This window comes from Panthera leo, chromosome C1 (genome assembly GCF_018350215.1).
Source record: "Panthera leo isolate Ple1 chromosome C1, P.leo_Ple1_pat1.1, whole genome shotgun sequence".
Lineage (NCBI taxonomy): Eukaryota > Metazoa > Chordata > Mammalia > Carnivora > Felidae > Panthera > Panthera leo.
The window spans coordinates 80839963-80852326 of NC_056686.1; the positions used below are offsets into that span (position 1 = coordinate 80839963).

Consider the following 12364-nt stretch of genomic DNA (forward strand, 5'->3'; position numbering starts at 1 on the left):
TGGAGGATCCGCTTCCAAGATGGCGCACTCATGTAGCTATTGGCAGGAAGACCTCCGCTTCTTGCTGGCAGTTGGCAAAAAGTGTCAGTTTCTCACCACGTGGGCCTCCCCACAAGGCTGTTTGAGTGTCCTCATGACAGAGCAGTTGGCTTCTCTCAGGCAGTGATCTAAGAGAGAGAGCAGGATGAAGCTGTGATACCTTTGATGACCTAGCCATACACCATCGTGTCTGTCATAGTGTACTCATCTGAAGCAAGTCGCTAAGTCCAGCCCACAATCAAGGGGAGGGGAATTAGGATCCACCCTTTAGAGATAACAGTGTTGAAAAATTTGTGACATATTTTAAAACCACCACTCACCAGTATTTTCTAATACCTTTCTAATACCTCTAATTCCTTAAAGAGCAGAAAAGGAATGAGAAGGTTAAGTCCAATATTAGTATGTGTGAAAGTAGCTACTACTCTTGGTGTTGAAGGAACAAAAGGGCGCTGGTATATGTAGTGGCTCAGAGGACTGGTCTGTGTGGCTGGCGCTTTGAGTGATGAATACCATGTGGCTGCTGTGTGGATCTCTAAGGAGGCTACCCTGTGACTATTGTTCAGCTCTCTGGGGGAGAGACTCATGCTTTCTGAAAAGTGCATGGTGTCGCTGGTACTCTGTCGCTGGAGGGGCACAGCCAGCCCTGAGGGGCTGAAGCAATGTTGGTATGGTATTTGTTTTCTGCTGCTAGAGGAAAACTTATAGGAACTGTAAATAGAAAAAGAGTTCATTCTTCCCTCCTCCTGTCTTTCAATTTCACACTAGTCTCTTTCACTGACAGAAACTAACAGGAATCCATCTGGCAAGGGAATATTGAAAATATAGTGCAAAGAAGCAGAGAGGATGGGTTGACTTGGCACTGAGAGATAACAGGTAACTAACTGGCATAGCCTGATTTGGGCTTATGTTTTTCTTGCAGGTACTATGTCTCAAATCGCCCTTCTTAATTCTTCACAATGAACTACGAAAACCATCATATCTGGTCCAGATCCCTGCATAACCTCTTCCCAGTAAGTGGCTGGTGGCTGTATGAATTGGGTACTCTGTATTTTTTTTGATACTCTGTATTTTAAAAGTACTTAAGCAGATTTGTGGTAGATGGCTTTTAATAGGATAAAAGCTTGAAAAGTGGAAATCATTTGAGATCGTCATCAATTTCAGAACCCCAGTAGCCATTTGCAAATTGATGGTATACATAGGTTGGATATCTAGACGTCTCCATCATGTCACCAATAATGGTCCAACTTGTCTTTCTTCCCCTTTTGTGTGTTCTGCTGGCAAATATGGTAAATATTTCCCAGTTTATAGTTGTCCTGTAAGGTTTTTTCCAGGCCAGAGCTGAACCAAATGACCCCTTGAAAGTTCACAGCTCTAGATAAGATTATGAATTGGGCACTGTTTTAGATCTCTGCAAAAGAATATTGTCATTGCATGAGTAGTTCAGAATCTTGCCCCTTCCCAAATATTTTTTGAACAATTAACCCGAAATGTGAAAGTTCTTCCCGTTCACTTTGCCCAACACCATATCATATCCCAGTTGTTTCATATCCTGAACAGGTTTTGTTCCCAATCTAAATTCTAGGAGCTGCCACCAGGGACGCTAAGTTGCTCTGGCATTTGATATGCAAGGAGTGTCTGCAGTCCATGTGAGTAAAAGAGTTCAAATAGATTTCTGCCATCTTCGCTTATACCATTCTCCCTTTACATTCTCATCGCACAACCCTTAAAGAATGTTCCATGTTAAAATAAATTTAGTAGACACTATCAGGAACTTAATGGAAAAATGCACAGTAGAAACTAGCAATTGAATGACATTTTGCAGTTTTGCTCGTGGTTTATGAGACTTCAGTTTGGTCTGGCCACTCACTTCCTGGCCAAACAATGAGGAAGGCAGAATCTGTCATTGTCTCAGTCTTTCTTTTCCCTTTAGAGTTCTATTTCTTCCCTCCAGGGTGCGATTTTATGTCCCACTCTGATGGTGCCTTTGTGATTGGATGACCTGATATAATTCACAGCTTCCCTGTTTATACATTTTCTCATTTAAATAATCAACTCCTCTCTTTGGATGTCCACTAGGTACTTCTCACTTAAAATGCCTTGACTAGCTCCTGATCATTGCACTCCCTTCCCCAAAATACACACTACCCTCAATCTTTCCACTTCACTTCATGAAAACACCATCCTCCCAGTTGCTCAGGCCAGAAACCTGAGCTTTTCGTTTTTTCTAATGTTTGTTTTTGAGAGTGGGGGGGAGGGGAAGGGACAGAGAGAAATGGAGACCCAGAATCTCCCAGCTCTGAGCTGTTAGCACAGAACCCGACACAGGGCTCCAACTCAAGAGCCGTGAGATCAGGACCTGAGCTGAAGTCAGACACTTAACCAGCTGAGCCACCCAGGTGCCCCTAAATCAGAGCTATTCTTGTCTCTTTTCTTTCTTGCAATCCTCATAATCAGTATGTTAGCCAATCCTATTGGCTCCGCTATCAAAATGTATCCAGAATCTGTCTACATCTCACCATCCACTACCACTACCACTCATCCACACTGCTGTCTCCTCTCACCTTAATCAGTGCAACAGACTCCTGCATGGTTTATCTGCTTCTGTCTTTGCCCAGTTCAGTCTCTTCTCAACATAGCAGCAGCATGGTCCTTTACATGTACAGTCAGTCCAAGCATGGCACTCTTCTGCTCAAACCCTCCAATTGCTTCTCATCTCACTCAGCCTATTTTTCTTAATGTTTATTTATTTTTAAGAGGGAGAGAGAGAGAGAGATACGGAGCACAAGTGAGGGAAGAGCAGACAGAGAGGGTGACAGAATCCAAAGCAGGCTCCAGGCTCTGAGCTGTCAACACTGAGCCTGATGCAGGGCTCAAACCCACAAACCGTGAGATCATGACTTGAGCCGAAGTTGGACGCTTACCCGACTGAGCCACCCAGGAGCCCCAGCCTAAACCTATCTTGAAAATGTCCCCCAGGGTTCTGTGATGACTGGACTCCCTCACTCGTCCTCTGATCTCATCTTCTACTTCTCTTCCCTTTGTTCTCTCGAGACGAAACACACTGTTCTCTTTGTTCTTTTCTTTTAACAAATCATATGAATTCCTCTCTCATGATATTTGGATTAGCTTTTCCCTCTACCTGGAAAACCCCTCTTGCTCTGGTATTTGCAATCTTTGCTCCGACCCACCACCAGTCTTCTCTCAAATGTTATCCTCTCAGTGATGACCTCCTGATCGCTGAAATTAAATTGGAAGCCACCTTCACTTTCTGCCTCACATGTTCTCTCCCTCTTCCCAATTTTATTTTTATTCATTAATCACTATTTGGCAAACCCGAGAAGCCAAGAAAAAATACATTTTACTGATATATTGTTGATTGTCTATCTCTCCCCAATATAATGTAAGCTATATGAGGTCTTGGATTTTTGTCTGTTTTGTTCATTCCTGTGTCTCGAGTTCCTTGAGAAGTGCTTGGCACATAGTAGGCCTTTGGCAAAGATTGGCTGAATGAAAAAATGTATAAGTACATGCATGAAAAAATCAATCTCTTAAACATAATATGGGGGAGACTAGATGATCTATAAAGCCCTTTCAATCTAAATCTAGGAAAATGAGGCTCAGGGTGGGATTCCTTCCTGACTGCAGTATAGGCAATATATTTAACATCTGGTAATTTACTAGCACTGAATAATAAAAACCATTGCCATTCACAAACAACCACCCTCTCCTTATTGATCATGTACACAGGCTACCTACCAACCCTGCTTCTACCCAGGAGTATCTACATTTTAAAAAGGTTCTGTTAAAGATCGAGAAGCCAAAGGTTATCATTTTGTAATAGAAATTTCAGCATTCTAGTGTGCCAGTAGTAGTAAATATTTGACAATTCATCACACCTCTAGAAAGTATGTCTTTTCTGTACACTCATAAGGTTAACCCTGAATTTTTATATAAATCTCAGAGATCTAAACATACTAGAAGTAGAATTTGTATGATGTTTTCTCCCTGGGGTAGTATAATTTTTCCTGCTCTGGTTTGGTTGTTGTTTAGCAGTTGAGTGGAAAAACAAAGCAGTTGGGTGGGTTTTTGTTTTTTGGGGGGGGGGTTTTGTTTGTTTTTTTTTGAGTCCTTAGGAATATATTTGAGGAGGTTGACACTAAGAAGGAAGCCCTCAAGGAGCTCTCAGTAATCAAATAATTAGCCAGCAAGGTCATCTCCAATCTATGTCGGCATTTGATAGTGGCATAATATGCCCTGCTTTAGCCTACTTTGCGCATCGTTATTTTAGACAAAAAATATATATGGAGAAGGACTACATAAAAGACAGTGACAAGATCTCCAGTTCAATGGCAAAATATGAAAGGATTCGTTCATTCATTCATTCAACAAATATTTATTGACTGCTTACTATATGCAAGTCACTTTTTTAGGCTTTTGTGACCTTTTTCACAGAACGGGTTGCACATTTTATTCGTTCATTCACACAACATCAGTTGAGTGCCAAACATGTCAGATACTGTGCCAGGTACTGGCTATACAAAATTAACTGATTATGGACCTTGTCACTGGGAGTTTTATTTCCAGGAGGAGGGAGACATGTTTTTGATATCTGGGCAAAGTGCAGGGGGAGGGCCTAAAGGAAGGGGTGGTCAATTCTATCTCAAAGTTCTGGTAAGATAAAGAATTCCTAGAGAAGAGGGTGACTGAATGAGTCTTGGCAAATGAGTAGGTGTTTGGACAGGAGGTTGAAGACAGGAGGCAGACTTCTCAGGCAAAGGGATTCAGTAAGAGCAAAGGCAGGGAGTTATGAAACCACATAGAAGAGTCAGAGTTGTAAGAATTGTGAGGTCAAGACAACTGTGAGGACAGATAATTTAGGGTCTTCTATGTCATTTTAAGAATTTTGCTCTTTGTTCTGTAAACTATGGAGAGCCTTTGAAGGATTTTAAGAAAGAGGGATACATGGTCTTTCTTAGCTTTTAAAGATCACTATCACTTTGGTAGCATTTGGAGAATGAATTACAGGAAGTGAGGTTAGACACGGGGAGACAGTTAGGGGGCTATTTCCAAACTGAGATAAAGGGTGACGCAGCTGAACTCTGGCAATCAAAGGGGGAAGGAGAGGATGGTATAGGTATGAAAAATGGTAAGGACACAGGGTTGACACAGTTAGCGGAGGGAGGTGAGATGAAGAGAGAAGAAAAGAAGAAATTCTTGCTTTCTTGCTTGAGTAAAGGAGAAAGTGGTGGTATCTTCTACAGAGACAAGAAACTTAGGAGGAGAGCAGTTGTCAGTCTTGACAGGAAGTCTGGTTTTGGAGTTGTCTGTGTGATCCAGCTAGAGATCCATACATAGCATCCGCCAGTGGGCACTGGTAATCTCATTCAGAAGGTGTTTGTAGAGGAGACAAGTTTGGGGATCGGTAGCAACACGAGGGTGGGCTGGGGAAGAGTCTGCTCAACACTGTCCCCGCAGGACTTCCCAAACCTCTAAACCAGAAATAGGCTCATCATCTAAAGTAGACTTTTTTCAGTTAATGTATTTGAATCAAGATCCAAAAAATGCAGCTGAATAAATGGTATAAAATGACTTAAGGTGGTTCTAACCATTCACTTCCATGGTTACAAGCAGGGAGTCTACCTTAACTGCAGTGATCATGTCCATGTGACTTGGAGGCCCTGAGCAGGAGCTGACTAGGCCCTGGTGGTGCTTTTCCACCTCCTCTGATTGCGGGTTAAGACTCAATATTGAAGTATTAGAATTCTATTTCTTGAGTTTCAGACTAACTAGAGTTAAAATCTATTCTGCCCTGTTAAGTGGTAGGGCTTAACATTTGCCTATTATATATATGCACTATAATAATAAAGTTTTGGGGCGCTTGGGTAGCTCAGTCGGTTAAGCGACTGACTTCAGCTCAGGTCATGATCTTGCAGTTCCTGAGTTTGAGACTCACATCAGGCCACCTGCTGTCAGCACAGAGCCTGCTTTGAATCCTTTGTCACCTCTCTCTGCTCCTCCCCTTCTTGTGTTTTCTCTCTCTCTCTCTCAAAAATAAACATTAAATAAATAATAACAAAGTTTCCATGACTTGCCTCCAAAATATTTAGTTGCTTCCATACCTGTGGCTCCATAACACGTCTTAATACTCTATTATGGTTCTAATCTTATGCTATTCAAAGTATGCTTTCCATGACATTCTCTGTTAGACTCTGTCTCCAAGCACAGGGGACCCACCATATTCATCACTGTATCCAGTCTTAAATATAGTAGGTATTCAGTTATATTTTTGAGTGAATGAACAACGTTTTGTGGAAATAGCACCTGATTGGCCCCTGAAGTTTCAACATACTTCAATTTGTTTGTTTGTAGCTGCAGCATGTATACCCTCCTTGGGAAGTAAGTGATTTTATTATCCCTATTTTACAACCGAGGAATGGCTCTGAAGAGGTTAAGTGGCTTGGACAAGGCTATGCAGCCAGAGAGAGATGGGACCCGAACCTGGGTGTTCTCATCCCAACTCCTTCCCTTTGCTCTCTGCATTGCTGTGCCTGCCCAAGGAGAGGTTTTAAAAGAGCACTGGGCCCTTCAGAGAAGTATGGGGTAAATGAGATTTTGTCTCAGAACATGGACGCTGGGAATAGAGGTGAAACACTACATCCACTGCCAATTTTGTCTAGAGTAGCCTTGAAAGCTAACATTTTATAAAGGCACCACTGAGCTCAGATTTCCACAGAGGGCAGGTCAGCAGTAATCCTGGCATGATGTGCTCTCAGGCCTGTGACCACAACATAATGCTAGGGAAAGAAGTCTTACAGTCAGTTTGGGGACTCCATTTGAAAGAGCAGGTGTGGTTGTAAAGAGCCAGGAATACAGGGAGTGTGAGTTACAGGGCAGATGTTAAATATTCATCTCCAGAAAGGATCATTGAGGTTTATAATAGTATTGACTGCATTCTAGTTTTTTCTTCTTGGTTCAGAAAAAGGCTTCTGTTGCTGCAGACTCCAAGTGCAAGATTTAAAAATTCTGTGTTAAAGGCAAATAAACATTATTCGTGGTGGCAGAATTGAGGACACTTAAATGAAATGCTGAGATGGTTAAATTAGTCTAAAAGGGGACATGCCCTCTACCATTTTTAGGGCAAGAGCTCTTTCACTTAGGCTCTGTGGGGTGGTGCCTAATGGTCAGATTTTAAAAAAGAAGGAAGGCAGGAAGGAAGGAAGAAAGGAAGGGAAGGGAGAATGTGGTGGGAGCAAGGCTTCTTGTTCCCCTTCTGGTCCTATTGTGGGCTGGTGTACATTGTATATTACAGGAAGAGTTTAAAGATGGCAGCCAGTAAATGTTAATGCCTTGTTTTCTTACAACTTCTAAAGAATTGGAATTTGCCATTCTGCTTCCTAGTGTTTACGTGTGCATGGGGGTCTCCAGCAGGGTCTCTGTGATTTCTCTTTTTGTATGTATAGCAATTTGTTACAAAGCCTTACATTCAGTTCTTTAGTTACATCTCCCAGTACAGACACTTTTTTCAAAGATCTTTGGGAAAGGGAATGCCACTATGTGCAGTCATTATCCTCATAAAAGAAGTCACCAAATGGTGTCACCTCATTTCTTCTTCCTGCTTCCCTTGCTTCATCTCCCTGACGACAGTTTCTAAGCACGTACCTCGGCTCTGTTCTTTCTTTTACTGCATTTCCCTTCATCACTCAGTTGCTCATCAGCAAGAAACAACAACAGTAACAACAAACCTGCATGTTTGGCCAAATGACCTTTCCACTGTCTTACCGGTTTTTGTCTGGTTCCACTTTGCGATGACAGAATGGAAAATCCTTGAAGGCAGGTGCCATACTTTCCCTTAATTTAGAATCAAAACCAGGCATCTTTTGAGTACTTATTAAATTTTATATACAAAGCATTATGCAACTTTGATGGAATGACCCCAGACATACTTTATTCTCTCTTTTTATTTTATTACTGTTTTTCTTTTTTAGTGGCTGCTGAAAATAGGAAAAGGTGGGGGTAGGCATTTAGATGGGGAAAGACATTTCTCTAAATGTCAATACTTATGAAACGCCATTTTAAACCTTTATAAATGATTATCTTCCTCAGTACTGATGAGGCTGTTTCACATTGCTGCTCAATTTATTTACTCAGGAGACCAATTTATTCCACTACCTCTGTACTAACTGTTTGCACTGACATCTAGGTCTGCTTTGAGCAAGCAACTGTGACAAGTTGTTTATTGAACTGTAAACAGGTATTGTCTGAATCTAAACAATGGCTTTATCTAATTAGGAGACCCTGGGCATCATCTTAGCCCCATGTGGCTATTCTAACCCAGTCTAGCATCTCCTGCAGATTCCCCATGCCTTTTCAAATCCTCACGCTCACATTAAAACCCTTCATCACAAAGTGAAGAATAATCCTTATTTTGTCCTATAACTTTACATACTGGTGCTTTGTGCGAAAGGGCCTGACTATAATAAGCCAAACAAGGATGGCCCAATTTAGAATGGTTGAATAAGAAAAGGAAGACATGAATGAGACATAAAAAGAAAAGAAGGATGAATAAAGATGAACTGGGTCTGTTACTTAGGCTGTAAAAATATCTTGTATAAATTAAAAAAACATTTTCTTTACCAAAAGGGGTCTCGCTGAAACGATGGCTATCTGAATGTTCAGACAAAAATACAGGTATGATTCTGGGAAGCCTGGTGGGAGAGCTGAGGGGGAAAAGTTAATTTCCCCGGGCTCCGATTGAAATAGAACACGTTCAAAAGCGCTCGGGGACCCTCATCTTACCCGCCATTGCTTTGTGTCTGAAGATGCTAATTGGGTGCAGCAATCAATGTCTTTTGTTTTCAGCTGTCAGCACTTTTCTGAAAGGCTTTGCCCAATGGTGGAGAGAGGAAGCTCTTAACGAAGCTTCCCTTTTTGGTTGCTATTATTATTACAGTTTCCTCTCGGAAGGGGAGAATTAATTGCAATTTTGAAAAAAAAAAAAATGTCACTGCGGTGAAGTTTTCAAATGTGAGGCCAAACATAGATATCTTTCTAAAAAAAAAAAAAAAAAAAAAAATTGACAGGGGGATGCCCCGCTGGCATGCATTAAAAAGAAAAAGCTGTATCAAAGCGAGCAGGGAGATGAGATTTTTTTTTCCAGTCACTGTATAGATACTCTGTGTATTTTATCATAAAGCCAGACTTTCACGTTCTTTTTGTCTCCTCCCAGGCATCGAAGTGTTGCTTTCTTGGTCGCTTCCTTAACGATTTGTGTAATTGGTTTCACTCACTGAGGCCCAATTGGTGGGCTCATCGTGAGCGCCTCATGAAATATGAATCTATTTAAAAATTAATCGTAAATCAATATTAATTCAATAAAATATTTTAATCTGAGGCATGAATATTTTATGCCTTCCCCCAGACATGCAGATTTCAAAAGCCGTTTTCATGTTTCTGACAGGCCGTCCGGTTTTGCCAGGACGACGTTGAAACCTCCCTCCTGGCGGGGGGCGCGGGCCACGTTCTTGGCGCCAGAGCCGCCGGGTCAGCGCTCGTGTTTATTCAGATGCAAATGAGCCGGCGGCGGCGGCGGAGGGACGCGCGGGCAAGTTTACCCGGTTTCAGTTCCTCGTGTCTCCGCCCCGCGGCGCGCGGAAAGGGAGTCTGGCGCAGCCCTCCGGGCTAATCCTTGTTCACACCAGGTTGGACTCCCGTCAGACCTGGCGGGCCGAGGCACCTGAAGGCTGTCCCTGACAAGGGGCTGTACAGAGATGGACTGCCACCGATCTGGGCGAAATGAGCCAGTTGCACCCAGCTGATAAAACCTGAGATTTACTGGAGCAGACAGGCCGGGGCTTACACAGGCTTCTCTCTCTATTGAAACCCTGTCTGTCACCTGCCTCAGTCATCTGCCCTGTCAGGCATCATCAGCTAAAACAATGGAGTGGTGTCTGAGTTTAGCTGAAAAGAGGGCGATGTCAGATTACAGACAGGAATGTGTTATTCTGATCAGTGGGGTTGGGTCCGCCTGTGTTTCCCTGTCTGATTTCGCAGAGGGTGGTTGCTCCACCGGGTGCAGAAGAAAGGCGTGAAGACCTTAGGGCTGAGGTAATGATAATGAATCAGGAGGGGGGCGGGGTGGTTCCCGTACTGATGCAGTACAAGAAATGGTAGGTAGGTAATGGCTACAACAATAATTTTCTTCCTGTCGGGCTTACCCTCTTCATTTGTCTTTAATACGTCTCTGCGGTAACCTGATGCCCAAGCTATGCTGGTGGACAGAAATAAGCTCCCAAAGAAGAAAACGTAAGCTGGATGCATTAAAAATTCGTTGGCTATGGCTCTTCTTAGGGGAGCCATGGTAAGTGAGGCAATTGAATTACTGAATGTTTTCTGTGCATGGCCCAAGCCCTGGAGAACAAGTCTATATAGGTTAGAATAGCCCCAAACTAGGAAGTGGAGATTATGAACACGGTGGAGGATTTCAATAAGATGCCTGACAGAAAAGAGCAGAGTCCTTCGCATCCCTGTGGGTCCCCAGAGCCCGCGAGGAGACTTGTGTGTAGTAGGCCTTCAGCAGACGTTGCTGAAGGAATGAATATGTATATATTCGTCTTTGACAGTTATTGAATTTGCCTTTGCAGTGTACTCTGGACACAAAACTGAGCCCTAGAATGATATATACGCTTAAATGTTCAGTAATTTACTATTGTATTTTCCTTCTCGAGGAGAAGGTTGTAGCTTCGTAAAAATGTATTGCTGCTGTATATTGAAGCTCAGGGAATGTCAGCACATCAATCAGTTCCCATGACAGGGCTCTCTCTTCTGTGTGTGGGAGGGCACTGGCAATAAATGTTCCTTCTGAGGTGTCCCCTGGCACCCAGATTACCCGCCTCTTCCATTTCCCTATTTGATTGGTTGGTTTGTTTCTGAGTGTGCCTGAGTAGGGTCCCTTGTCGCCTTTCCTAAGCCTATTGAATGGGAGGTGTGGATCAGTGCCCCCAGAAGACCTGGGTCCGCTGTGAAATTTAGAGACGGCCGTGTCAGGTTAACCAACTGTTTGGTTTTGCCCAAGAGGGTCCCAGTTTTTTATTTTTTTATTTTTTTTTATTTAAAAAAAATTTTTTTTTAACGTTTATTTATTTATTTTTGAGATAGAGAGAGACAGAGCATGAATGGGGGAGGGTCAGAGAGAGAGGGAGACACAGAATCTGAAACAGGCTCCAGACTCTGAGCTGTCAGCACAGAGCCCAACGCAGGGCTCAAACTCACGGACCGCGAGATCATGACCTGAGCCGAAGTCGGACGCTTAACCGACTGAGCCACCCAGGCACCCCAAGAGGGTCCCAGTTTTAGCACTGATGTTCCCACATCCTGGGAAGCCTCTTAGTCCCAGGCAGAAAGAGACGGTTTGTCACACTAGCCTTATAAGTTTATGACCTTTATGTTGTTCAGGGTTTTGGGTAAATGCTGAACTTTTGGAAGTTACATGGGTTTGAAGACTGAGAAAGACTGTGATACATATTATGATTTTGCTACTGATAATATGTAAAATAACAGCCATGTAGCTAGAAATCACCCACCTGGTGATCTTCTTGACCTCCATTCAGATCCCCTCACCATGATCATCTTGACCGCCATTCAGACCCCCTAATTGTATTAAGAGTCAGTTTACAAGGAGTACCAAGTGTAGGAACCATAGCTTGGTAGCAGAGTGGGGTCAGCAGTAGTCCCCACTGGTAGAGCCGGCTTTCAAACCCAACCTCCTTGCTTCCAACCACACTGCTGAGGGCACTCTGTGGTTAACAGGGACTAAAGATGTTAATTGTAGAGTGCATGCTTCCGGTAGAGTTATTTATTGGTGTTTTCCCACTAGATCATGACTTCCTTAGTGGCAAGGATCTGGCCTTATTCAGCCTTACGTACTCCCCCCAGACCTTGTGAGCTCTGTGGGGTGGGGCACTGTTGGGTTCTTCAGGAAGCTGCACCTGGCAGTGGGTTGGTTTATAAGAGCCTCACATTTGAAGTGCTTCCCCCTCCCCTTGCCCCTCTGCTTCGTCATTTCCCACCTACCACCGCCATTGCGGTTCACTTTGGCTCTCGCCCATGGTAAGTGGGTGGGGGAAACCTCAGTCATTCTTGTAAGGATGAAAAATCAGGTCTTCTTGATTCTTGTTGTGTGCATAGGTGTTTATGTGTATATGTGTGTGGGTGTGTGTGTTTATGTTTGTACATAGATGAGAAGAGAGACACATGGCGGTCCTATTCATATTCATATATCTTTGCATACAGACAGATTTTAATACCCAGACATTTGTCTGTTTCTCCA

The 12364-nt window shown here is 43.1% G+C and overlaps 1 long non-coding RNA gene across 7 annotated transcripts in view; it reads left to right on the forward strand.

Moving 5' to 3' along the window:
• The window catches only part of LOC122228093, a 105153-nt gene that overhangs the window by 17384 nt on the left and 75405 nt on the right, over positions 1–12364 (forward strand). For all 7 annotated transcript variants that reach the window (XR_006206406.1, XR_006206410.1, XR_006206411.1 and 4 more), the window contains 2 exons: positions 959–1049; positions 1622–1685. This is a non-coding gene — a long non-coding RNA (uncharacterized LOC122228093). The remainder of the gene's footprint in view (positions 1–958; positions 1050–1621; positions 1686–12364) is intronic.